The sequence below is a fragment of the Halichoerus grypus genome, chromosome 4, assembly GCF_964656455.1.
Source record: "Halichoerus grypus chromosome 4, mHalGry1.hap1.1, whole genome shotgun sequence".
Taxonomy (NCBI): domain Eukaryota; kingdom Metazoa; phylum Chordata; class Mammalia; order Carnivora; family Phocidae; genus Halichoerus; species Halichoerus grypus.
This window is the reverse complement of record NC_135715.1, coordinates 185,909,935-185,934,502: the sequence shown is the minus strand read 5'-3', so window position 1 is coordinate 185,934,502 and position 24,568 is coordinate 185,909,935. Positions and strand designations below refer to the sequence as shown.

The 24,568-nt window shown below is 46.1% G+C and overlaps 1 long non-coding RNA gene across 9 annotated transcripts in view; it reads left to right on the top strand.

Moving 5' to 3' along the window:
- The window catches only part of LOC118520953 (uncharacterized), a 35,985-nt gene that overhangs the window by 4,270 nt on the left and 7,147 nt on the right, over positions 1–24,568 (top strand). For 7 of the 9 annotated variants that reach the window (XR_013447422.1, XR_013447425.1, XR_013447427.1 and 4 more), the window contains 2 exons: positions 2,046–2,191; positions 10,901–10,944. This is a non-coding gene — a long non-coding RNA (uncharacterized LOC118520953). The remainder of the gene's footprint in view (positions 1–2,045; positions 2,192–10,900; positions 10,945–24,568) is intronic. The other 2 variants (XR_013447428.1, XR_004909891.2) reach the window with 2 other exon arrangements.

Here is a 24,568-nt window from a genome sequence, read left to right as displayed (position 1 = left end):
TAGAGAAGTGACAAGACAAAGGAAAAGGACTTTGAGGGTCTAGGGTGGCAAATTGTGGGAAGGTGCGTACGTGGGAGAAGTAATGGTAGACAAGGTTTGTTATGTAGGTTCCTCTGGTGCCATCTCCAGGCTGATAAGGGTCTGGAGTTTTCTCTGGTGATTAACTTCTGTCCTTCCTGGTAGAGAGGGGAGTGGGGACACCTCTGCAAAGTTATGTCTTGCTTTTAGGCAAATAAGAGGAGGGCAGAGAGTTTTTCTTATATCTGTTTCTTCTTAATTGCCTTCCACTCAAAATAATCCCTATGTCAATGTGGCATATTTGGGGGTGGTATATTCTACTACTCTTCTCTAGCTTTCGTTTACTAAATTGTTAAATATTCTTCTCATTAGACCAGTTTTTTTATATATGTATATATAACTCACATACTGTAACACTTACCCCTTTAAAATATATATAACTCAGGGGGCACCTGAGTGGCTCAGTTGGTTAAGTGTCTGCCTTCGGCTCAGGTCATGATCCCAGGGTCCTGGGGTCAAGCCCCACGTCAGGCTCCCTGCTCATCAGGGAGCTTGCTTCTCCCTCTGCCTGCCGCTCCCCCCGCTGTGTTCCCTCCCTCTCTCTCTGTCTCTGTCTCTGTCAAATAAATAAACAAAATCTTAAAAAATAAAATATATAACTCAGGGGCACCTGCCTGACTCAGTCAGTAGAGCATGCAACTCTTGATCTTAGGGTCATGAGTTCGAGCCCCACATTGGGTGTAGAGTTTACTTAATAAAAAAAATATTTTAAAAGTATATAATTCAGTAGTTTTAAAACATATTCACAAAGTTGAGCAACCATCCACACAAATTCCAGAGCACTTCACCACCCCAAAAGAAACCCTAGCCTTATTAGGAGTCACTCCTCATCTGCCCCACCACTAATCTGCTTTCTGTCTCTATGGATTTGCCTATTCTGGACATTTCATATAAACAGAATCCAAAATGTGTGCTCATTGTGTCTGGCTTCTTTTACTTAGCATAATGTTTTTAAATTCACTAAGGCTGTAGCGTGTATCTGTACCCCCATTCCTTTTCATGGCTGAATAATATTCCTTGTGTGGCTATAAGTCACAAGACTGTTGAGAAGAAGGTGTGTATATCTATGATGGGAGCGAGTGCCTTGAGGACCAGCCTCAGTGTGAGAAGTACTGTGCTTTGTATGGCAGTTCAACTGCCTGGGCTCTCCCTTCACTGGCTCTGTGATTGGGCAAATCACTTTCTTTGTGCCTCATTTTCCTCTCATAAATGGGGATATAACAGTAGTAACTCTCATAGGGTTGGTGAATTAAATGAGTTTATACATTGAAAGGGCTTAGAAAAGTTCCTGATATAAAAGTCCAGTTGTTCCTATGAAAAAAAGTAGGCTGGCAGATGCAGAACTCCCCACTGGCTAGCACATTGCCCTTTATTCCAGAATCTTCCAAATGGCTACATGGCTACTTTATAAAACTTGGAATTACAACCAGGTCTGACTATAAAAGGAAATGAAGATAGCAGGTTCTATACCTTTTTTAGGTGAAGGGGAGCAGAATATGCCACCCTAAAATGGGCCACTTTGGCATGTAGATTATTTTGACCTGAAGGCAGTCAAGTCTCAGCAGACTCAAGAAAACCTTTTACCTCTCCCTTCAGTGTCTGAAAGAATTTAGATGGGGAGCCTGGCCCAGAAAGAGAGTTATTACCAGAGATAATTTTTTTTTTTTTAATCTGAAAGACTTACCCACATGGCAGGACCAACATCTGCTTAGCAAACATCTGCTCTTCTCATCTTCCTGCAAATTGCCCTCCTCCCCTTTGAAGCCCCAGCCCCATCTCTTTCCTCAGCTCAGGATGGCCTGTGAGCCTCCATTGTGTGACTGCCTTTGGGTCTCATATTTTTATGGGGCCCTCCGTACATACAAAATAAAATTTCTTTTTCTCCTATTAATCTGTTTTATGTTAATTGAAGTATCAGCCTAAGAACCTAGAAAGAAAGAATGAAAAATCTCCCCCTCCCCCAACAGTTTGGAGACCTGCAAAGGGACCTTCGCTGACTGGACACAGCTTCCCCCCAGGGCTACTGCAGCTGCGAGAGCCACTGACGGTTAAGAATTCTTACCAGATCAGTCACCTGGATCTCCACCTGTAGGATCCAGTGGAAGCGAGCGTGGTGAGAGTCCTCTTCCCTTTTTCTAAATTCAGATTAGCAGGAGAAAATGTTTGTGTGAAGTAGTTCCTTGAGTATGGTGACTCTGGTAAAGATCTGTTATGAGTACTCTTGCGTCTACGGATCCCTTTTCTCCCAGAGAGAGTCATTGTTTCCTTTGATCTCTGTCTTTTGTGTCCTTTGTCATGAGAAGGAGAATCATAGCCCGTATGAGCTTTTTCCTTTTGTCCTGTTCCATGTCTTGAGAGCTTGGCTTTGTGACCAGGGAGAATATTCTCACTGGCAGACGCATGTACTGGCATGCATTGGCGTAGAGCCGAGTAGGTTCCAGACCCGAAAAGCAGCACTGTCTTTGTCCGACTGAGCCAGCTTTCAGGGGAGTTTGTCTTCAGGGGTTCCGGTCCATAAGGGGCCCTTGTTGAAACTGGTGAAGGAAAAGTCCCATAGTAGCACCTGACTGGTGTCACAGATGACGGGAGACCAGAGCCCCCATTTCTACTGCACCATTCTTACTGCCTGTGACACTGAAGGTCTTTGCTTTCTTAGGCTTAATTATGGGAGTGAACTTTCTGGATCTTGTGAGGACTGCATCCTCTGCACCCTCTTTTGGAATGCTTCCTGAATCCCTGGTTAAACCATAAAAAGATTTAATTGGTTTGAGTCACTACTGAGATTAATATAAGATCCTGTTTGTCAATGGCCAGATGATGGATCCTCTGAATTGGCTGTATTTGAAAGAGAAAAGTTTAGAGAGCTCTCCTCTAACAATTGTCTTATTGGTATCTATGGAAAAAACAACTTTTTTTTCTTATGGAAAAAACAATTAAAAAGAGGACACAAAGGAATATAATGGCTAGCCTCAGGGACTCCCTTAGCAAGATGAAAGAACAGAAATTAAGCTTAGAGGGGCGCCTGGGTGGCTCAGTCGTTAAGGGTCTGCCTTCCGCTCAGGTCATGGTCCCAGGGTCCTGGGATCGAGCCCCGCATCGGGCTCCCTGCTCAGCGGGAACCCTGCTTCTCCCTCTCCCACTCCCCGTGCTTGAGTTCCCTCCCTCGCTGTGTCTCTGTCAAATAAATAAATAAAATCGTAAAAAAAAAAAAAAAAAATCAGGCTTAGAACAAAAATTAAAATCCACATTCAATGTAAATTCCCCTTCTCAAAATCCTGCCCCATCTGCCTGGTTTAGCTTCCCTTTTCCTTTGAGATTTACAGAGAGTGTTCTGACTTGATCTCCAGGCCCAGGGTACTGGTTACCTGTGTAATGCTGAGGGCCAGGAAGTGAATTTAGCAGAAGAATGGGAGTCGGGGTGGGGAGGTTAGGGGGGGGTGTGAGGGGACAGGTTGCAGGGCTCACTTCGCTGTTTCTTACAACTCCTCCTACTCTCCAGGATTCTGTAATCAGGGTCTGCCAGCCTCAGGTCTTCCTATGCAATGTCTTTGTGGAAATATCCTGGATCCTGACCATAAAGAATTCATGCAAACAGAGACAAGCAGCAGAACTTTTAAATGATAAAATCCTTTTACCTCCACTTTCAGAATATCCTACCAAATTTAAAGAAGAGTTAGAAAGATCACCGGCTCGCAGGAACCTTGATTAGCTGCTAAGGGGTGTTCTTTCCACCTGTAATTACACTGAAGTTAACAGACAAGCCAGATGGCTCCCTGAGGAAACGCCCCCTCAAGGAGTAAACAGATGACCAGAATTTCTCCTAGGCGCTCCTAAAAATGACGTTCAGGGACTGATAGAAGCAACAGTAAAGGTTTTTTCCCCCTAAGGTGAATTGGCCCAAGGTTGAATTGCGCACGCAGAAAGAAAGCCTTTGTTAGAGTCTTATAAAGACTTTACAAGGGCATATTGCATTAAACCCTGAAGCTCTAGAACATAGAAATCTTTTGATTTCCATCTTAGTTGGACATCTCGCTGATAAAAAAAGAAGCAAATTTAAGATAATGTAGTTGGGTGGGCGGATCAGCACCTCAATATCATTTAGGCTTCAACCCAATTCTTTGAGAAATTAAAAGCAACTGTCCTGGGGCGTCTGGGTGGCTCGTTTGGCTCAGGTCATGATCTCAGGGTCCTGCAATCAAGCTCTGAATTGCATCAGACTCCCTGCTCAGTGGGGAGTCGGCTTCTCTTTCTCCCTCTGCCCCTCCCTCCACTTGTGCGCTCTCTTTCTCTCTCTCTCAAATAAATAAAAATCTTAAAAAAAAAAAAAAAGCAACTGTCCTATTCTTACAAATCTTTGTAAAACCAGAAATACAGCTCTAGAAACAATTCAAAGTCCACCTATCTTCACCATCCTCCAAAACTCTCCTATTCATCTCAAAATGCTTGCAGGTACTGTAAAAGATTGGGATATTGGAAACAGAATTGTCCTACACTTAAGAAAAGGAGGGAAAACTGGGTCCCTGGGTGGCTCAGTCAGTTAAATGTCTGCCTTCAGTTCAGGTCATGATCCTGGAGTCCTGGGATCGAGTCCTGCATCGGGCTCCCTGCTCATCAGGAAGGTCTGCTTCTCCTTCTACCCCTCTCGTTTCTCTCTCTCTCCCCCATTCTCTCTTGCTCTTAAATAAATAAAATCTTTAAAAAAAAGAGGGAAAATATAAATAATAATTTCTCTAGATCTTTGATAAGAGGGAAATATACTCCAAACTTCTTGGAGAAAACTTGGCTGCCTTTGTGGTACAGATTTTCTATTCCATCTTCTCTAGGACCTGATAACCAGCTTTTTGAGATGCAAACTTTAGAGAGAGGTTTGTTTGTTTTTGTTTTTGTTTTTGTTTTAAGATTTTTATTTTTTAAGCTCTACACTCAGTGTGGGGCTCAAACTCATGACCCCAAGATCAAGAGTCATGTCCTCTACCAACTGAGCCAGGCAGGTGCTCCTAGGGAGAGGTTTCCTATCAAAAGGATAAAAAAGGAACTATTTGCGAATTAGGCTAATGAAATATCTTAAATGTCCTCTCCACAAATATTAGTAAAAAGCCTTAGCCATGGGGCCCGCCGGCTCAGTCAGTGGAGCATGCGACTCTTGATGTTGGGGTTGTGAGTTTGAGCCCCATGTGGGATGAAGAGATTGCTTAAAAAAAAAAAAAACTTTACCCATCTAAGAAGGTGAACTTATTTCAACTGCCAAAACAAAATTTGGATCCAACTGTTCTTTTATAAACCAGTGCGTTTTGTAATTATCATACCTGACTCATGGTAAAATTTTAGAATGAAAGCTATACAGTTTCTGTATTTGTCTATATGTTTGTGTGTGTCTATATTTGTATGTTGCAGATGTGTGATATTTTTCTACTTCCTGATGGTACTGCCAATATTAATTTGCAGGAGATCTATTCAACTGGTTTAAAATAAGCACTTATATGAACTAAGTATTGCTAAACCCTCAGAAATATAATAGAAACAAATTCAAATGTTTTTCAAGTTCACATGATCTGGGAAAATATTCAGTAACTGAAGCTAGTTTAAGTTGATTGGTTTAATTAAAATAGACACGTCTTCAGGGGTGCCTGGGTGGCTCAGTCAGTTTGAGCGGCCAACTCTTTTTTTTTTTTTTTTTTTGAGCAGCCAACTCTTGATTTTGGCTCAGGTCATGATCTCAGGGTCCTGGGATCTGGCTCCGAGCTAAACAGGGAGTCTGCTTGAGATTCTCTCTCTCCTTCTCCTTCTGCCCCTCTCCTTGATCATGCTCTCTCTCTCTCTCTCTCAAATAAATAAATCCTTTTTTTTTTTTTTAAGATTTTATTTTATTTATTTGACAGAGAGAGACACAGTGGGAGAGGGAACACAAGCAGGGGGAGCGGGAGAGGGGGAAGCAGGCTTCCCACAGAGCAGGGAGCCCGATGCGGGGCTCGATCCCAGGACCCTGGGACCATGACCTGAGCCGAAGGCAGACGCTTAACGACTGAGCCACCCAGGCGCCCCTCAAATAAATAAATCCTTAAAAAAATAGACATGTCTTCAGAATTCTCAGCATTAAATATAATGCAGACCAGACATACAACTTTTATTCTACCTGGGTTTAGTAGTCAAAAAAATTCATGCTATCTCTGTTACAAAATTTGTCTGCAAGAGAAATAGCTTGGGATGATGGCTGACTCCATCTAATGTCTCTCATAAAGTTCTTGTGGGTAGTCTGAGCATAATTGTTGGGAACCCGTGACTGAGATAGATGTAATTGGAATAAGAACTTTTAGGTGAACTTTTCAGCCGTAATTATGTTTTATGGTGTGTATACTTAAAAATGCCTTCCAAAATCGGGGCACCTGGGTGGCTCAGTTGGTAGAGCGTCCAATACTTGGTTTCAGCTCAGGTCGTGAGGTTAAGCCCTACATCGGGCTCAGTGCAGAGTCTGCCTGAGATTCTCTCTCCCTCACCCTCTGCCCCTCCTGCTTGTGCTCGCTCTCTCTCTAAAATAAATAAATAAATCTTAAAAAAAAAACAAAACTTTCCAAAATCACTTGATAACTTCCACCATTAGAGTTTTACTAAGTTAAGTGATGGAAATTCATTGACTATCTAGATCATTTCCAAGTAAGATAAAATCTTGAAACATTAATTATCGAACATGGGTTTATCTACATTTTGCTTCTTATTACAGAGAAACTAAAAAGATATTTAGATGTGTTTGTACTACATTGGAAAATTATACTATAAAAAAAGCATATGCTTCTAGAAATTCTGAAATGTATTTATAAATTTGCCAGTCTAAAGAATGAAAGTATAACAATTTACATCTTAGTTTTCACTAGAAATTCAAGTTTCTAAGGATTAAGAATTCCAAAAAAATAAATGACATTAAAACTATGAGAAATAGGGGTGCCTGGCTGGTGTAGTTGGTGGAGCATGAGACTCTTGATCTTGGGGTCATGAATTCAAGCCCTGCATTCAGTATAGAGATTATTTAAAAATCAAAAAATCTCAGGTGCCTCGTTAGCGCAGTAGGTAGCGCATCAGTCTCATAAAAATCAAAAAATCTTGAAAAAAAAATTATGAGAAATAGTAAGGGAAACAACTCTGTATGCAAGGAAAGTAATATGTGGTTTTGGTAAGAAGAGATATGAGACATGAAGAGGCATTTGTCAAGGGAGTGTGAGCATGAGCAGGGGGAGGGGGAGAGGAAGAGGGGGAAGCAGACTCCTTACTGAGCAGTGAGCCGGATGGGGGGCTCAACCTCAGGACCCTGGGATCATGACCTGAGCCAAAGGCAGATGCCCAACCACTGAGCCACCCAGGTGCCCCTCTCCTCAGGTATTTAACCATGGTCATTTATACACTTTTGTCATTTATAGGGAGTTATTGTTTTACTCTAATGCTTTTGCAAAAGTGTTCTTGTAAAAGTGCTTCATCTTCAAGAAAATTCATGGAAAGGACTTGGACAAAGATAGGTTTCTGATAACTTTAAGATCATAACACTGAACTGGCTAAGAATTTCTAGAACTAATGGACAAACTGAATTCAAGCAGAGCAAAAATTAGCGTGGGACTAAATGAGCTGAGGAGGATGATTATAATATTTTATGACTTTTTTTTGAAATATTGCTGATTCTTTAATGTTTTGATTTTCCAGATTTAAGGAATTTTTTTCTCTTTTTTCTTAAGCTAACTATAACTTACAGCAATTTGGTAAAGTATACCTTTGTAAACAAAGATGAAACATTGACTTTTTCTCCCTGCCTGATCCCTCCAGCATTGGGGAACTTAGCGAATATTCTTTATTACAGTATATTTATTTGCTTGAGTTCAGTAAGAATCTGTTCTCCTTGTAACAGGCATAATTGGAAACACTGGTTATATTACCATGGTTTTCACTGGAATATCATATTTGAGAATAGAATACATAGATTCAGACATGATCAAACGGCTTTAAGGAACTAATGTTGACTTTGTAGAGCCAATAAAGGCCCTTGGAAAAATTGGCCTGGTGCCCTGCTTACAGGGTTCCCAGCAGTTTTACCAGGTAAGTAAAGATGGTCACTTTCTGGCAGGCTCAGGAACCTTAGGATACTTTGGGGACCTCAGGAAAAGACGAATTTGCCCAAATCTATACATATTACAGGCAAAGTCTGATGGTGTCTTCTTAGCCTGGAGAGGCTTTTAAAAGTCCAATATGAGGGCGCCTGGGTGGCTCAGTTGGTTAAGCAACTGCCTTCAGCTCAGATCATGATCCTGGAGTCCTGGGATCGAGTCCCACATCGGGCTCCCGGCTCAGTGGGGAGCCTGCTTCTCCCGCTGACCCTCTCCCCTCTCATGCTGTTTCTCTCTCGCTCGCTCTCTAATAAATAAATAAAATCTTAAAAAAAAAAAAGTCCAATATGAGATTCCTTATAAAAAGTTCCAGCTGGGGCACCTGGTGGTTTAGTTGGTTGGGCATCTGCTTTCAGCTCAGGTCATGATCCCAGGGTTTTGGGATTGAGCCCTGCATCGGGCTTCCTGCTCAGCAAGGAGTCTGCTTCTCCCTTTCCCCCTACCCCCTGCTCATTCTCTCTCTGTCTCAAATAAAATAAAATCTTTTTTTTTAAGATTTTATTTATTCATTTGACAGAGAGAGACACAGCGAGAGAGAGAACATAAGCAGGGGGAGTTGGGAGAGGGAGAAGCCGGCCTCCCACGGAGCTGGGAGCCCGATGTAGAGCTCAATCCCAGGACCCTGGGATCATGACCTGAGCCAAAGGCAGACACTTAACGACTGAGCCACCCAGGCACCCCTAAAATAAAATCTTAAAAAAATTTTTTTTTTATTTTTAAGTAATCTCTACACCCGACAGGGAGCTCAAACTCTCAGCCCCAAGATCAAGAGTCTCACTCTCCACCAACTGAGCCAGCCAGGCACCCTACATAGTCTTCTACTTTTTTGACCCTTCTGACTTGGAATCATTGAGAACTAAAACGGGGTTCTTTCCCTAAAGCCATGCAAGCAAGCTAAAGCTGGACAATTTGATATAAACTTCAAAGAAATCACCGCAACAGCTCATGTACGGGCAATCTTTATGCCTCCATGCCACTTAGAAAGATCACCAGAGACATTCAAACTGCCAACCATAAAAATCTATCAGGTTGCCACGGCCCTTTCTCACTCCATCTGAAGAGGTTTGGAGCCAGATATCTAGAAATCTTCTCAACTAGCTGCCTTCAGAACTCAGAAAGTGGGAGTATAATTTTCTCCATCATTAACCATTATTTTTCTTTTGTTTCCATAGAAATGCCTCTTATTACATATCTGATTGCTTGCACAATAGACCTAACTTTGGGAGTCCACCTGCATTCCCACCTCCTAAAATGAGACACAGCTGTTTAATTGAACTGGCCTACTCTCCGGACTAAGAGACTGGTTCGGTGAGATAGGGCGATTTACCAACTCAGCTTATGAACTGTGAAGTTTCTTGGGCAAGTTTCAAAGATGGGACTGAAGGGAACAGAATATGCCACCCCAAAATGTGCCACTTTGGCATGTAGATTATTTTGACCTGAAGGCAGTCAAGTCTCAGCAGACTCAGAAAAAACTTTTACCTCTCCCTTCATTGCCTAAAAGAAATTTAGATGGGGAGCCTGGCCCAGAAAGAGAGTTATTACCAGAGATAATTTTTTTTTTTTTTAATCTGAAAGACTTACCCACATGGCAGGGCCAACATCTGCTTAGCAAACATCTGCTCTTCTCATCTTCCTGCAAATTGCCCTCCTCCCCTTTGAAGCCCCAGCCCCATCTCTTTCCTCAGCTCAGGATGGCCTGTGAGCCTCCATTGTGTGACTGCCTTTGGGTCTCATATTTTTATGGGACTTCTGTACCTACAAAATTAAATTTATTTTTTTTTTCCTGTTTCTCTGTCTTATGTCAATTTAATTATTAGACTAGCCAAAGAACTTAGAAGGGTAGAAGTAAAGTGGTTCTGCCCTCACATTGGCATTTAGGATTTTGTAGTTGTGCAGACTTTCAAACTTGTTAGTGATAACGAACTAAGGGACATTTTCCTATATACGTACTTCTAAGGTCCATCTACCTTGAGACAAACTGCTTTATTTATTTATTTATTTTTTAAGACTGTATTTTATTTTTTTTAAGTAATCGCTCCACCCAACGTGGGGCTTGATCTTACAGCCCTGAGATGAAGTTGTAGGCCGCACTGACTGAGCCAACCAGGTGCCCCAGAAAAGGAACTGCTTTATTTCTAATTAATTAATTAATTAATTAGAGAGCGTGTGTGCGAGTGTGGGGGTGCAAGTATGCTGGCAGAGGAAGAAGGAGAGTCTTTTTTTTTTTTAAGATTTTATTTATTTGACGAGAGAGAGACAGAGAGAGACAGAACACAAGCAGGGGGAGTGGGAGAGGGAGAAGCAGGCTTCCCGCGGAGCAGGGAACCCGATGCAGGGCTCGATCCCAGGACCCTGGGATCATGACCTGAGCCGAAGGCAGACGCTTAACGACTGAGCCACCCAGGCGCCCCCAGGAGAGAGAGTCTTAAGCAGACTCTGAGCTGAGCTTGGAGCCTGCCCCGGGGCGGTGGGGAGGGGGTGGGGATGGCTTGATTACATGCTGACCCTGACATCACGACCCAAGCCAAAACCAAGAGTTGAATGCCTAACCGACTGAGCTACCCAGGCACTAAATTTTTAAAAACTTATCAATTTTCAACATACAAAAAAGTAGAAAAATATGATTTCTTATGTACGTTCAACAACATTTATTCCCATTTTTAAATTCTTGACAGATGGTCTTTGTTCCACAACTGGATGGGGGCGGCACACCCAACAGGTAGGAACCATCTTGCAAGGATCTGGGGAAACTGGTTTCATGGGCAGGTTGAGAAATGTCTGCTTGCCTAGGCAGCTAGGACACTTTGTGGAAGGTAAGGGTGAGGAGGGAGGGCTGTGCTCCACCCCCGTTCCCCACCTGGCCACTCCGTGGGGCTTGGTGTGGGATGAGAAGGCTTGCTCTGGGAAGCTGACCAACTTCCCTGATGAAGTTGTCTCCGACATAGTGACACCAGTGTTCATCAAGAGTAAGGCATGCGGTGCTCAAGCTCACACTTATGGCCCCAGGGATTGTTTGGCAACCAAATCTGAATGGACATTGATAGTCTGTGGATCCAAAGGTGCAAGTTCAGGAGGGTAGAGGGCCTCTAGGTCAAGTACTCCAGACCCTCCCTACTCAGGTGAGGCTGTGGGCCGGGGAGCTGGTTAGAAATGCAGAGTCCTGGGCCCCACCCCAGAGCCACTGCTCTAAAGTGCTCAAAGTGTGGCCTGTTGGGGGGAAGATTACCCCAAATTTGGAATCTCAGCAATTCTGGGTTGGCAAGCAGCTGGTCCAGCCCTTACCAGAAAATGCATAGGTTCCTTTGGGAAGACCTTGGAGAAAGAGTCTCCAGGTAGTCCAGCATCACCTCCATTCACACAGCTAGGCAACATCTCTTTCAGTCTTTGGTAAATCACTGTTGGAAGGGGGGCCGTGGGCATGGCAAGGGGAACCTTCTTTTTTTTTTTTTTTTAAAGATTTTATTTATTTATTTGAGAGAGAGAGAATGAGAGAGAGAGAGAGAGAGAGAGCACATGAGATGGGGGAGGGTCAGAGGGAGAAGCAGACTCCCTGCTGAGCCGGGAGCCCGACACGGGACTCGATCCTGGGACTCCAGGATCATGACCTGAGCTGAAGGCAGTCGCTTAACCAACTGAGCCACCCAGGTGCCCCAAGGGGAATCTTCTTAACTGAAGACCCTACTGAGAATATCCCCTTGCTGTTGCCCTGTTGGAAATTCCAAGCCCTCTAGCTAAATTTTAAGGGAAACTTTTCCTGTGTTAATTACAAGCCCATTTTCAGCCCATGTTAAATGGGCCGACTAGTATTTGAAAAAAAGAAAGTATTTGAAAAAGACTTTTTCTTACTTGATACATTTTTTTTAAAGTCCAATGGCAGTACATGCTTGTCATTAAATGTTTTTGGAAAAAGGCTGACACCTATACAAATAAAATTCAGAAGCCCGTGTCTCATCTCTCCCTGCTCCTGCAACCCCCAATGTACTGTTAGCAATTTGCTGTGCATCCTTGCAGATCTATTTCTTTGCATTTAAAAACACTACACACACACACACACACACACACACACACACACACACACACACACACACACACACACACACACACCCCTTCCTGTAATCTTTCTACCTTAATCTCTTTCTCAGCCTTTTGCACTTCCTTCTTTTTTTTTTTTTAGGGTATAAACATTTATTACATGTACAGAATATGACCACAAACGAATGCAGACAGGCTAGGACACAATGATACTGGATGGAAGATGGCGAGCTCTTTGGAAAGTGGGCAGGTTTGGGTGGCACAGTCGGTTAAGCGTCTGACTCTTGGTTTCGGCTCAGGTCGTGATCGCAGGTCGTGGGATCGAGCCTCAGGTTGGGTTCTGTGCTCAGCACAGAGTCTGCTTGGGTTTCTCTCTCCCTCTACCCCTCCCCATGCCTTTGCACTCTCTCTCTCAAATAAGTAAATAAATTTTTAATAATCTCTATGTGTGTAACTCATTAATCCTCAGAGTCACCTCATGAAGTACTATTATTATCCCCATTTCACAGAGGAGGAAACAGATATAGAGAGGTGGAGATGCTTGTCCAAGTTCCCCCAGTTAGTGATCAGCTAAGCCGGGGTTTGAACCCAAGTAGCCTGGTTCCCAAGTCTGTGCTCAGGACACCCTGCTGTATTCATGGAGATGCATAAATCTTGGACAGTACCCCCCTCATGCGGCCTTTCCACCTTAGGGCTCCCAGGTCCTGGGGTGGGGACAACTTCTCTGTGCAGGTCCGCCTGCCCTACCCCTCCTGTCCTGCCTGTTCCACTCTGGAGCTTGGTGAACTTAGATGATGTTTTCTAGATTGTGTAGAATGGGGTAATAGCACTTACCTCCTTGGGTTCTTAGGAGGATTATATGATGGGATGCACATAAAATATCGGTGAATGTTGGCCATTGATTTCGTTATTATACATATGAGTTCAAGGGTGGAGGAAGTGGCAGGGGAGGGGACTCACCAGTTGAGTAGAGACCTCAGGGAGAGAAGGGTAGGTATGTTAGATTCCTGTTTGTTTGTTTAAGACTTTATTTATTTGACAGAGAGAGAGAGCACAAGCAGGTAGAGCAGCAGAGGGAGAGGGAGAAGCAGGCTCCCCCTGAGCAGGGAGCCCGATGCAAGGCTCGATCCCAGGACCCTGGGATCACGACCGGAGTTGAAGGCAGACACCCAACCGACTGAGCCACACAGGTGCCCCAGTATGTTAAATTCCTACCCAGAGTGGGATAAGGAAAAAGGAGTGACGGGGTAGAAATCTTCCAGATCTTTACTTGGACCTCAGAATACTCGTAGACCCTAGACCCCTTTATGAAAATCAAGGTGAGGGATGAAGGCTGTGGATGGTCGGTTCTTGTTCTATTTCATTCCACTGCTCAGCAGTGTCCTGTCAACAATGTGTACGGCGGACACCCCAAGTAGATCACTGCAGGCTGTTACCTAGACCCTAGTGCCTGTGTCCTAGCCTTTAGCACTTCAGGGCCTGGGCCCACTGGCTGGGCTGGCCCCGGGCAGCAGAGCCCCATCGCATCAGGATCGCCCCCAACTACCAGCAGCCTCCTACGGCGGGGGCCACATCCAGTCATCTCTATCCCTGCTGCCCCCGCTCCAGGGCTCCGTCATCATAGCACAATAATAGAGGCTGATTTTATGAATATTCTCTGTAGCCTTGCATACAGAGGCAAATGCCTGTCAGGCAGAAAAGAAGCACTAAATTTTGAGGGCGCCTGGGTGGCTCAGTCATTGGGCGTCTGCATTCGGCTCAGGTCATGGTCCCAGAGTCCTGGGATCGAGCCCCGCATCGGGCTCCCTGCTCCGCGGGAAGCCTGCTTCTCCCTCTCCCAGTCCTCCTGCTTGTGTTCCCTCTCTTGCTGTCTCTCTCTCTCTGTCAAATAAATAAATAAAATCTTTAAAAAAAAAAAAAAAAAGAAACACTAAATTTTGAGACTGCAACTCTTTAAGCCCAGAATCCCAGGACCTGCTTCCAGTTCAAACCCACATTGGCCATTTCATTCATCCATTCATTCATTCATTTATATTTTTTTGACAGATAGAGCCAAAGAACACAAGCAGGGTGGGAGGGAGACACAAGCAGAGGGAGAGGGAGAAGCAGGCTCCCTGCTGAACAAGGAGCCTGATTCGGGGCTCGATCCCAGGACCCCGGGATCATGACCTGAACCGAAGGCAGTTGCTTAACCACCTGAGCCACCCAGGCGCCCCTCACATTGGCCATTTTAGACTTTAGATGAGTCTTAGGTAGGGTGGCCAAATAATGTTTTGTCCATACTAGCGCTCTTCTTTGGTTTGCTAATAAATGTTTTTGGTGAGTTTTCCTGGAAAAAATTCCAAACTTACAGAAAAGTTGCAAGAATACAAATAATACAAGGATACTCCTATATCTTTTTATTCAGAGTCACCTATTTCAACATTTTCCCTATTTACTTTCAACCTCTCTCTCTCTCTCTCTCTATATATATATACATAAGTATATACACACTTGTATACATACATATACCTGTTCATATATACATATGTGTACATACATATTTTTCTTTTTTAAAGATTTATTTTATTTTAATTTTAGTATTATTTTTAAATTTTTTTCTTAAGATTTTTTATTTATTTGACGCAGAGAGAGAGAGGGAGCAAGTGAGCCCGAGCAGGGAAGTGACAGGCAGAGGGGGAGGGAGAAGCAGGCTTCCCGCCGAGCAGGGAGCCCAATGCGGGGCTCTATCCCAGGACCCTGGGATCATGACCTGAGCCGAAGGCAGGCGCTTAACGACTGAGCCACCTAGGCGCCCCTATTTTTTTATTTTAGAGAGAGAGGGTGTGTGTGCGTGTTTGAGCTGGGGGAGGGGGAGGGGGAGAGAACCTCGAGCAGACAGACTTCCTGCTGAGCACAGGACCCCAACTCAGAGCTCAATCCTACCACCCCGAGATCACATCCTGAGCCAAAACCAAGAGTTGGTCGCTCAACCGACTGAGTCAACCAGGCGTGCCTACACAGACTTTTTCCTGAAACATTTGAAAGCTAGTTGCATATACTGTGGCCCCTTACTCCTATTTATTTCCTAAGAATAACAAAGCTATCCTACATAACCATAATTTTTTTATCAATTCACTAAATATAACTTTGACATAACATTTGTATTTGCTCTGTTTATACTTCAACTTAATCAATTGATCCAAAGTCTTTTTGTTTGTTTGTTTTTTTAAGAGAGAAAGAACACGAGGCAGGGGAGGGCAAAGGGAGAGGGAGAGAGATAATTCCAAGCAGGTTCCTTGCTCAGCTCCAAGCTGGACACAGGGCTGGATCTCACCACCCATGAGATCATGACCTGAGGTGAAATCAAGAGTCAGAATCGGACGCCCAACCGACTGAGCCACCCAGGCTCCTCTGTGTTCTCTTTTTAATAAGACTCAGAGTATCTGTTAGGATTGAAGCATTAACAGGGGGAAGGGCTCCCCCCGACTTCCTCCTTGTTGGCCATTATCGAGGTGAAGTGAACTACTTTCCAAAGGGAGGAGGCTCCGGGGGAGCGGTTCTTGACTTCCAGGTGCTCAGGCATGGTCTCCCCAGGAGTGAACTGGGGAGGCGTTTGAGGGCTGATGGAGAAATGAGAGGGAGAGGAGCCCTGATCGGTCTTCCCAGGCGGGCCCCGAATTTCACTGGTCACCAGAGGGCCTGGAGGCATTGGGTGGACCATCCACTCCTGTCAACATCACACCTACTTCCAGCTGGGGCAGAGTGTCCTGGCCGAAGCCAGACCAGTCCCCAAACCTCCCTTGGCTCTCCCCTGCCCCTGCCATGCCTTTTGGGTCTCTGATACTCACTTTTGTTTTTGTTTTTGTTTCTGATACTCACTTTGTTGTTTTTGTTTTTGTTTTTTTTTGGCATCATACCATCAACTACAATACCAGCTAAAAGCAAAGAAACAATATTTTCATTAGCTTGTGCAGATTTTTAAAAAAATTTTATTATGTTATGTTAGTCACCATACAATACATCATTGGTTTTTGATGTGGTGATCCATGATCCATTGTTTTCGTATAACACCCAGTGCTCCATGCAGTACGTGCCCTCCTTAATACCCATCACCGGGCTAACCAATCCCCCCTCCGCCCTCCCCTCTAAAACCCTGTTTGTTTCTCAGAGTCCATAGTCTCTCATGGTTCATCTCTCCCTCCAATACCACCACCCATTTTTCCTTTCCTTCTCCTAATGTCCTCCGTGCTATTCTTTATGTTCCACAAATAAGTGAAACCATATGATAATTGCCTTTCTCTGCTTGACTTATTTCACTTAGCATAATCTCCTCCAGTCCCATCCATGTTGATGTAAAACTTGGGTATTCATCCTTTCTGATGGCTGAGTCATATTCCATTGTAGATATGGACCACATCTTCTTTATCCATTCATCTGTTGAAGGGCATCTTGGCTCATTCCACAGTTTGGCTATTGTGGACATTGCTGCTATGAACATTGGGTGCATATGGCCCTTCTTTTCACTACATCTGTGTCTTTGGGGTAAATAGCCAGTAGTGCAATTGCTGGGTCATAGGGTAGCTCTATTTTTAAATTTTTGAGGAACCTCCACACTGTTTTCCAAAGTGGCTGCACCAACTTGCATTCCCACCAACAGTGTAAGAGGGTTCCCCTTTCTCCACAACCTCTCCAACATTCGTTGTTTCTTTCCCTGTCCATTTTTGCCATTCTAACTGGTGTAAGGTGGTATCTCAATGTGGTTTTGATTTGGATTTCCCTGATGGCTAATGATGATGAACATTTTTTCATGTGTCTGTTAGCCATTTGTGATACTCACTTTGAATGGCAGAAGTACACACTGGTTTGGGGAGATGGGCTAGAAATCCATGTTATCTTCCCCACTCGGTGTCCCTTCAAACCTTCACTGCTCAGTTTCTTAGTCTGTGATTAAGGTTCTGGGCGTCCATGCTCTCGGACGGGAAGAATGTGCATGTCTATTTTCGCTAATCTTTCATTGAAATCTAGCATTTCCTTCAATTGTGTTTGTAGACATCACTGCACGGTAGTACGAGCCGTTCCTGGGACTTTGTCCCTAGTGGGAGTCACCGCTCTTTTTATATCACACCACAGCTGTGGCCGACATTGAATCTCATCTACACTCATCATAACTTCAAACTCATAGTCGTCATCAGGCTCACCACCACATTGTATTTCAATATAATTGGCTTCCTTTGTGATCCTGGGTATTTTACTTTATGCATTTAAAAATCTTACTCTGGGGGCGCCTGGGTGGCTCAGATGGTTAAGCGTCTGCCTTCGGCTCAGGTCATGATCCCAGCGTCCTGGGATCGAGCCCCACATCGGGCTCCTGGCTCGGCGGGGAGCCTGCTTCTCCTTCTCCCTCTGCCTCTCTCCCTGCTCATGCTCTCTCCCTCTGTATCTCTGTGTCTCAAATGAATAAATAAAATCTTAAAAAAAAAAAAATGATTGGGCGCCTGGGTGGCTCAGATGGTTAAGCGTCTGCCTTCGGCTCAGGTCATGATCTCAGGGTCCTGGGATCGAGTCCCACATCGGGCTCCCTGCTCCTTGGGAGCCTGCTTCTCCCTCTGCCGCTCTCTCTCTCTCATGAATAAATAAATAAAATCTTTAAAAAAAAAAAAATGATTACACACTAAAAAAAAAAAAAATCTTACTCTGGGGGTGCCTGGCTGGCTCAGTCGGTGGAGCATGTGACTCGTGATCTCTGGGTTGTGAGTTCGAGCCCCACAATGGGTGTAGAGATTACTTAAAAACAAACAAACAAAAATCTCACTCTGAGAAGGGTCCAAAGGCCTCGCCAGACTCCAGAGCGCTCTATGAAACAGAAAAGATGAAGGAACTGCTTCGTCCTGCCCACCACGCGTCTTGCCCTTGGAGTCACCCTGCCAGTCCTCTCTCCGGGCATCCGGTCCCCAATCCCGTGTGCGGTGCGCAGCTGGCACGCTTCCTCAGCAGGCTGGCTACACGCTGCCATCTGCTGGGGGTGGCCCACATGGCACCCTGGTGGTGACGCCAGCGCTCCGGGTCTGCGGTCCCAGAGGGGGTCCTGCAGCACCAGCCAAGAGGCTATCTCGCTGCTCCCAGGATAGAAATCCAAGGTAAGGCAGCAGGAGGTGAAAGCAGAGTTTACTCCAAGGCGAGAGAGAGAGAGAGAGAGAGCGAGTGCAGGTGCAGAGTGTCCAGGAGACTCAGAAAGGAAAGAAGAGAGTCCCATCTGTGTTCGCGGTTTGGGGTTTTTATTGAGGAGGTGGTCTGGTGTATGGGGCTTCTTAGGCATCCAGGGTCGAGTGAGAACAAAGGGCCCAGGTGTTCTTCCTTGGAGCCAGGGGGTCTTGGCATGGAGATGCCTTGCTGGTGGTCTGGAATACACATAGGATGGCTTCCTCTGGTCATTCTCACCTGGTCCTGCCTTGGATGTCACTATTCTAGAGAAATCATTAACTCCTTGTCCTTTATAAGGAGGACACACACTACTTGCATCAGGGGGCATGTATCGAGTGGGGGCGGGGGTGCAGGGCCTAGCAAGAATGGAAGCAGGAAAAAGAGCACGAAGCAGATTTTTTATGGGGTTCTTCATTTCCCTGTCTCAGTGGCTTTGGTTAGATGCTTGTGGTCCTTCTAGTCCTTCTGGGCATTATAAGCGAAGATGCGCACTGTGCCCCAAGTCTCGCTGGAGGACCGTCTGTGCCGCTCCCACTCGACACTTGCTCCTTTGCCGGGGTCCTTGGGTCCCTGCTTCGCGCATGTGCGGGGTTTTCCTGGCGCCAGGAGGCCCCGGGAGCCCGTGAGCAGCGCAGCCCAGAGCCAGGTCTGGGAGCTAGGGGCGGGAGCATCTGCAGTTTATTATCAGGCCGAATGAATTGTTAAACACCAGTTGTTCAATTGTTCTGAGCACCTGGGCCGATAGTCAAAAGTCTTAAGAAGGTTGATGAGAAGCTTCTCTCCCTCCCAGTCCCCGGGCCTCAAACGTCACCAGCTTCTCTTTCCTTCCAGAACTGCTTGCCCCATCGAAGGCCAAAATGAGCGTGAGCTGGAACCCTGCCTTTTCTTATTTAAATCATAAGATGTTAAGCCCCTGGTCTGCACCTGGCTTTTCTATTGAACAAATTGATCCTGGCTACATATAAATAGTTTCCTCCTGGTTCTTTCCCTTTCATTTCTCTGGTCGTTTCCCAGCAGTCTGTTGAAAAAGAATGTCTTTCCATAGGAACAGGAGTACCCAGACATAGCCAGAAATTTCAGGGTAGTTCTAGAATTCATTTACCCACCTACAGATCCTGGGTTAAATAGTTCTGTATTCCTCTTTAGGTGGATTTGCAATTCAAAAGGGGCCTTGCGGGACTATCGTACCTTAACTCCGAAAATGACTACATGGTAAATTTGGGGCAGGCGGGTCAGAGGTGGGTTGTTCTTTGGGTAGAAGGCTCTTTGTGGTGTCCCCAAATCTGGGTGTTAGGGTGCCAAGATCTCTGTCTATCCAGAGGTTAGCCTTGTCTTCCCAAGCCGAGCTCGGAGCTCTTTATAATAAATGTCACTCTCCTAATACGGAAATCTCCAGCAACAAGCAGCTCTCCCCTCCAGCATCTCTTACCAGGTATGTGAGGCAGGCCAGCAGCCGCTGGCTGGGGACCCCTCAGAAAGATGCTCAGAGGCCTGGCGGTGGGCTGGGTAGATGGCCTGTCCTATCCCCACACTGAGAGCACTTCCAAGTCTATAGGTGTTCACATGTCATTCTCTGAAATCAGCTTTGAGGTGAGGAACAGGTGCTTTCTCCTAACAAACCACATATCGGGCAGGGGGCTTCTCACGGACATCTGACCCTTTCATCGCTTTGGGCCACTGAGATACACCAGTAGATCCCAGGCTCAACCAGAAATCGCAGCATAGTATGGTTTCCTGCCAGACTCACACAGCGGGAGAGAGACTGTCCAGACCTGCCAGTGGAAGCATCTTGTGGGCCAGGCAGGCTTCTCCGCAAAATAGGAAGATAGCACTCTGGTTTTTCTATCAGTGCTTGGTGAGTTTGATCACTGTGAGTCAGGCTTGCCAAACGGGATCCTCTCTGGCCCCCAGAACTAAGGGTTGCCCTTCAGACCATGGTGAATTCCCCTGAGTAAGCGCCCACTTTGCCCCCTAAGACCAGCCGGCCCACAGTTTGGAGGCAGTGGATTGTCCCAGCAGGCCTTTCAGCGGGAAGCATGTTGAGGAGACTGAGGGAGCAGGTTCCAGTATGTTAGCTTTGTGTGAAAGAAACTCACTTGCAGAGATTATAGAGTCCTCAGATGTACAGTGACCAGGTGGAAGAAAAATTAGCATAATCCATCCTGACCGCCAACAAATGGTCAGGGTGAGCTAATCCCCTTCTCTCTGAAAAATGGCACCATCAGTGTATCTCCTTCCAGACCGAACTCGGCATTGTCTGGAAGAAAACCAGTTCTTGGGAACATGCAAATTAAACTGGCAAAACACGGATTTGCAAAAGAAAAGACAGATTTTTTAATTCACATACATGCATGTGCGTTCACAGAAAAATGTGATTCAAGGAGGTAGTTAGAATTTGGGGCTTTTATACCATCCTAATGGGGAAGGGGAGGGGGAGAGGGGATTTACAGGAAAACAAGTAGATTTTAGGGAAGATAAATGGACCCTTAGGAAAATAGGAGGTATGGTAATCTTGTGACAATATCTGTTTATGTGATTTCTTTTTTGGTTTGTTTTTGTTTTTGTTTGTTTGTTTGCTTTATGCAAATTCTTATCCCAATGCAGACTTCTCTCCAGTGAGGAGTCCATCTTCCTTGGTTGCACAACTCCTGGGGAGGGGATTTTTGACAGCTGACTTCTTTTGGGAGGCTCTGCTTTTAGATCCGGGGAGTTCAGGAAAAACAACTCCTCACGGTGAGAGATTCTGGATCCCCTCAGTATGAATGCCCTTCTTCTCCCTGTCCAAAGACCAGGCTGGTCGGCTGGCTGCAGGGGCTAGGGGTTTGGCTCAGCATTCCTGAGCCTGGCGAGAGCAGAAAGAGAGGGGGCCATTCCCCAGCAGAGGCTGCTTTGCAAGGCTGGGGGCCGGGGGGGGGGGGCGGAAAGGGCCAAGTCACTCTGGTGATCGAGGGCGTGTGCAGGAGCGCAGACTGCCAGGGTCAAACCATGTGTCCTTGGGCAAGATTCTCAACTTCTTTGCGCTTCCTTCTCCTCCTTGGCTAAAAACCCTCCCAGGACTGTAGTGAGGATAAGATTAGTGAATACATTTAAAGCACTTACTACCATGCCTGGCACATAGCAAGGGTGCGGTTAATACGGCCAACTTCTCTAGGCACCGGGGATACGGCAGTGAGCAAACCCAGCCCCTGCTCTCCCGGATCTTCCATTCTGGAGGGGCACCCATGAGACAGAGCATCACATGGCATCATCAGATGTCATTGTGCACCAGAAGAAAACGAAGCAGGTGAGAGGCGGAGAGGAAGAGGCAGGGGCTGGTGTGGATGGTCAGGGAAGGGGCATCTGAGCAGAGACCAGAATGACGTGGGTTCCTAGGAATGATGATTATGTTTTGTTGCTGTTCCTCCTGCACGTTCCCAGTGCCCTAAATCAGTCCCTCTCTTGCCCGACTCTCCGTGACTCTCCGTGATGGTTTCTGGCAGTGGAGTTAGTGGGGTGAGCGAACGGAGGGGGGGGGTGGGGGGTGGGTTCTGAATGGGAGTCAGGGTGGTGGGTTTCTGGCTTTGATCTACCTTCCGTTCCTCCGCACCACAATTCCACAGTGCCAGAAGACACTTGTTAGGACAGGGCCTGCCCCCTCCAGGAGAAGCGCTTACTACACGGGCCACCCCTAGCTCGTCTGGAGGAGTAGGTGTGCTGGGGAAACTGGCCCGCTGTATGGCTTCAGGGCGAGGCCGGCTGCGAGAACCAGAATAGAAGGTCTAAATTTAAACCCGTGTCTGGAGGCTTCAGGGAGCCTGGGGCCTGTGGGCCCTGGGGTGGCTCCCTCCCTCCCCTCTCCCTCCTCCCTCCCGCCTCCCTTCCCCCTCCCTCTACCTCCCTCCTCTCTCATCGCCTCCCTCTCAGAATGGAAACTGTTTCTTTCCTGGCTGCCTAGAGCTGGTTTCCTCCCAAGGAAATAATGTCTCACCGCAGCTGAGGCAGGCTCTGCCCCCTGGAATTTCCCTGCAGTGGAGAAACACCCCCCTCCCCCCCCCCCCCCCCCCCACCGAGCCCTTCTGAGATGGGACACACCTAGAGCCTGCTTGGGCACCAGCCAGAGGGGGACACGCCCAGAGACACACAGATGTAAACAGAAACAGAAACGGGCTGGGAAAACCTGGGGGGGGGAGGGGGCGGTGGGGAACCTCAGGATCAGGTTCTAGTCCCAACTCTTGTCTCCACCTCCCTGTGAGGCTCGAGCAAATCATCTCCTTTTCTGAACCCATTTTTTCACCTTCTTAATATTAAAATAGACCTCTTGAGAATCAAAATAGTACAGAACTCTAAAGGAATCAACCTAGAAAGTTCTTTGATTATTTCAAAGATGTCACTTTCTTTGTTCAAAAATATTTTTAAAATCCACCCCCCCTTTTTTTTTTCCTTTCTGAAAAATTCCTTTCAGGACCAGTTTTAGGCACTCATAGGTCTGCCTTGTGACTTTTGCAGACGTTTCATTTTTGCCTAGAGGGATCACTGCCTATGGTACCTAGAGAGACTTTGGGCTGGTTCCAAACATTGAGTTCAAAAAGATTCCTGCAAGGACAGTGAAAAAGGGTCTGTCACGTGCTATCACGGTTGCAAAATTCCCCCGATGCCCAAGGTCGGCCCCCAGGAGGGACAGCCAGTTCCTCTAAACCCTCAGCTGTAAGCAGGGTCCTACTTGAGCCTTCCATAGTCCAACACTCAGACACAAAGCTCTGCACACACATGGCCAGATGGAAGCTTCCAGTTTCAGCCACCATCTCCAGAGGCAGCAGTTCTGGAGAACCCCAGCCATGCACCGCTTGTGCTTTTGTGAGTGTGTTCACTGAGGCCAGGAACAGCGTCTGTCACAGACCTGATCATGTGCGGATGGTCACAGCCCAGACACCCGCCAAGCAGGCTGTGCCCAGAGACTTCAGCAGGAGAGAGAGAGAGAGAGAGAGAGCGCGCGCACGCTAAGGGGACACACCCAGACACACTGGGTTGCCTGGTAACACGGAATGCCAGCCCCAGGGACACACACCCTTGCTGGGATGACACATTCATACTGTTCCCACACAGGCAGGATTGCACGAAGCAGGCTGCCCCATGCACGCGCTCTTCCCATGCGAATATGCCCACCGGGAAATGCCTTCATTCAGAAACAGCTGGGCCACTCAAGATCCTGCTCATCCACACCCCAAAATGCTTACCCGATTTAGGTAGTGCCGAGCAAGCCCCCTAAAACTTGCAGTCACACTCAGTGACACACAGACACACTCGCCTGAGTGGTCAGAGTCTAGACTCCTCACGTCCTTTTGTTTCCTCCCGGAAAAACCTTTGGCTTTTCCATTTTAAGCAGCCAGTGACCGAATGGTTTATTTCTGTAACTTCTTAGTATTAGCCAAAGATTGTTCTTTTGAAATGTCTACAGTAAGTTACAAAGAATGACCTTTGTTTTCAAATTCAACTATGCAAAACTCTAAACACAATGTGAAAACTCAGAAGGCAATTTTTAAAATTCACAAACCATGCCTGAGGGTTTTTTCAACTTTTGGATGTAGGAGAAAGGCAAGCTTACTGACTTTGCGGTGATTTTTAAAATTCCAACTTGGTAAACAGGAAAACAACTTTGGAGTCTTTGTAAAATGAGCAACAGGAAAAGGCTCGACTGGGCAGCACCCCTCGCTTCTTAGGGATGGATGAACCAAGGACTCGCCCTTGACCTGGTTTCCACACTCTGACCTTGATTCGACAGAACTTCAGTGTGGTGTTTGGACTGCCTGACTCACAGACAGATGTGCCCTCACTTGGGTCCAAGGACAGCCCCCTGTGTAGGTTCTGTCCCCTTCTCTGGATGTTTCAGACACAGTGGTGGTTTTAGGATGAGATAATCTGATCTTCCTGGCCACAGCAAGCTTCTTCCCTCCTGTTCCATCACCAGACAAGACCAGCCTAGAGACATCTTCAGATCTATACACTGGCACTGGCCAGGCCCTCCCCTGCCATCCAGAGCCTTCCTTCCTCTGTCCCTTTTCCCCTTTGCCCTTCCTTCCCTCCCTCTCTCCGTCCCTGTGAACTTCTGACAGCAATTCCAGTGTGAACTTGGAACTTCAGGGAATAGGGAT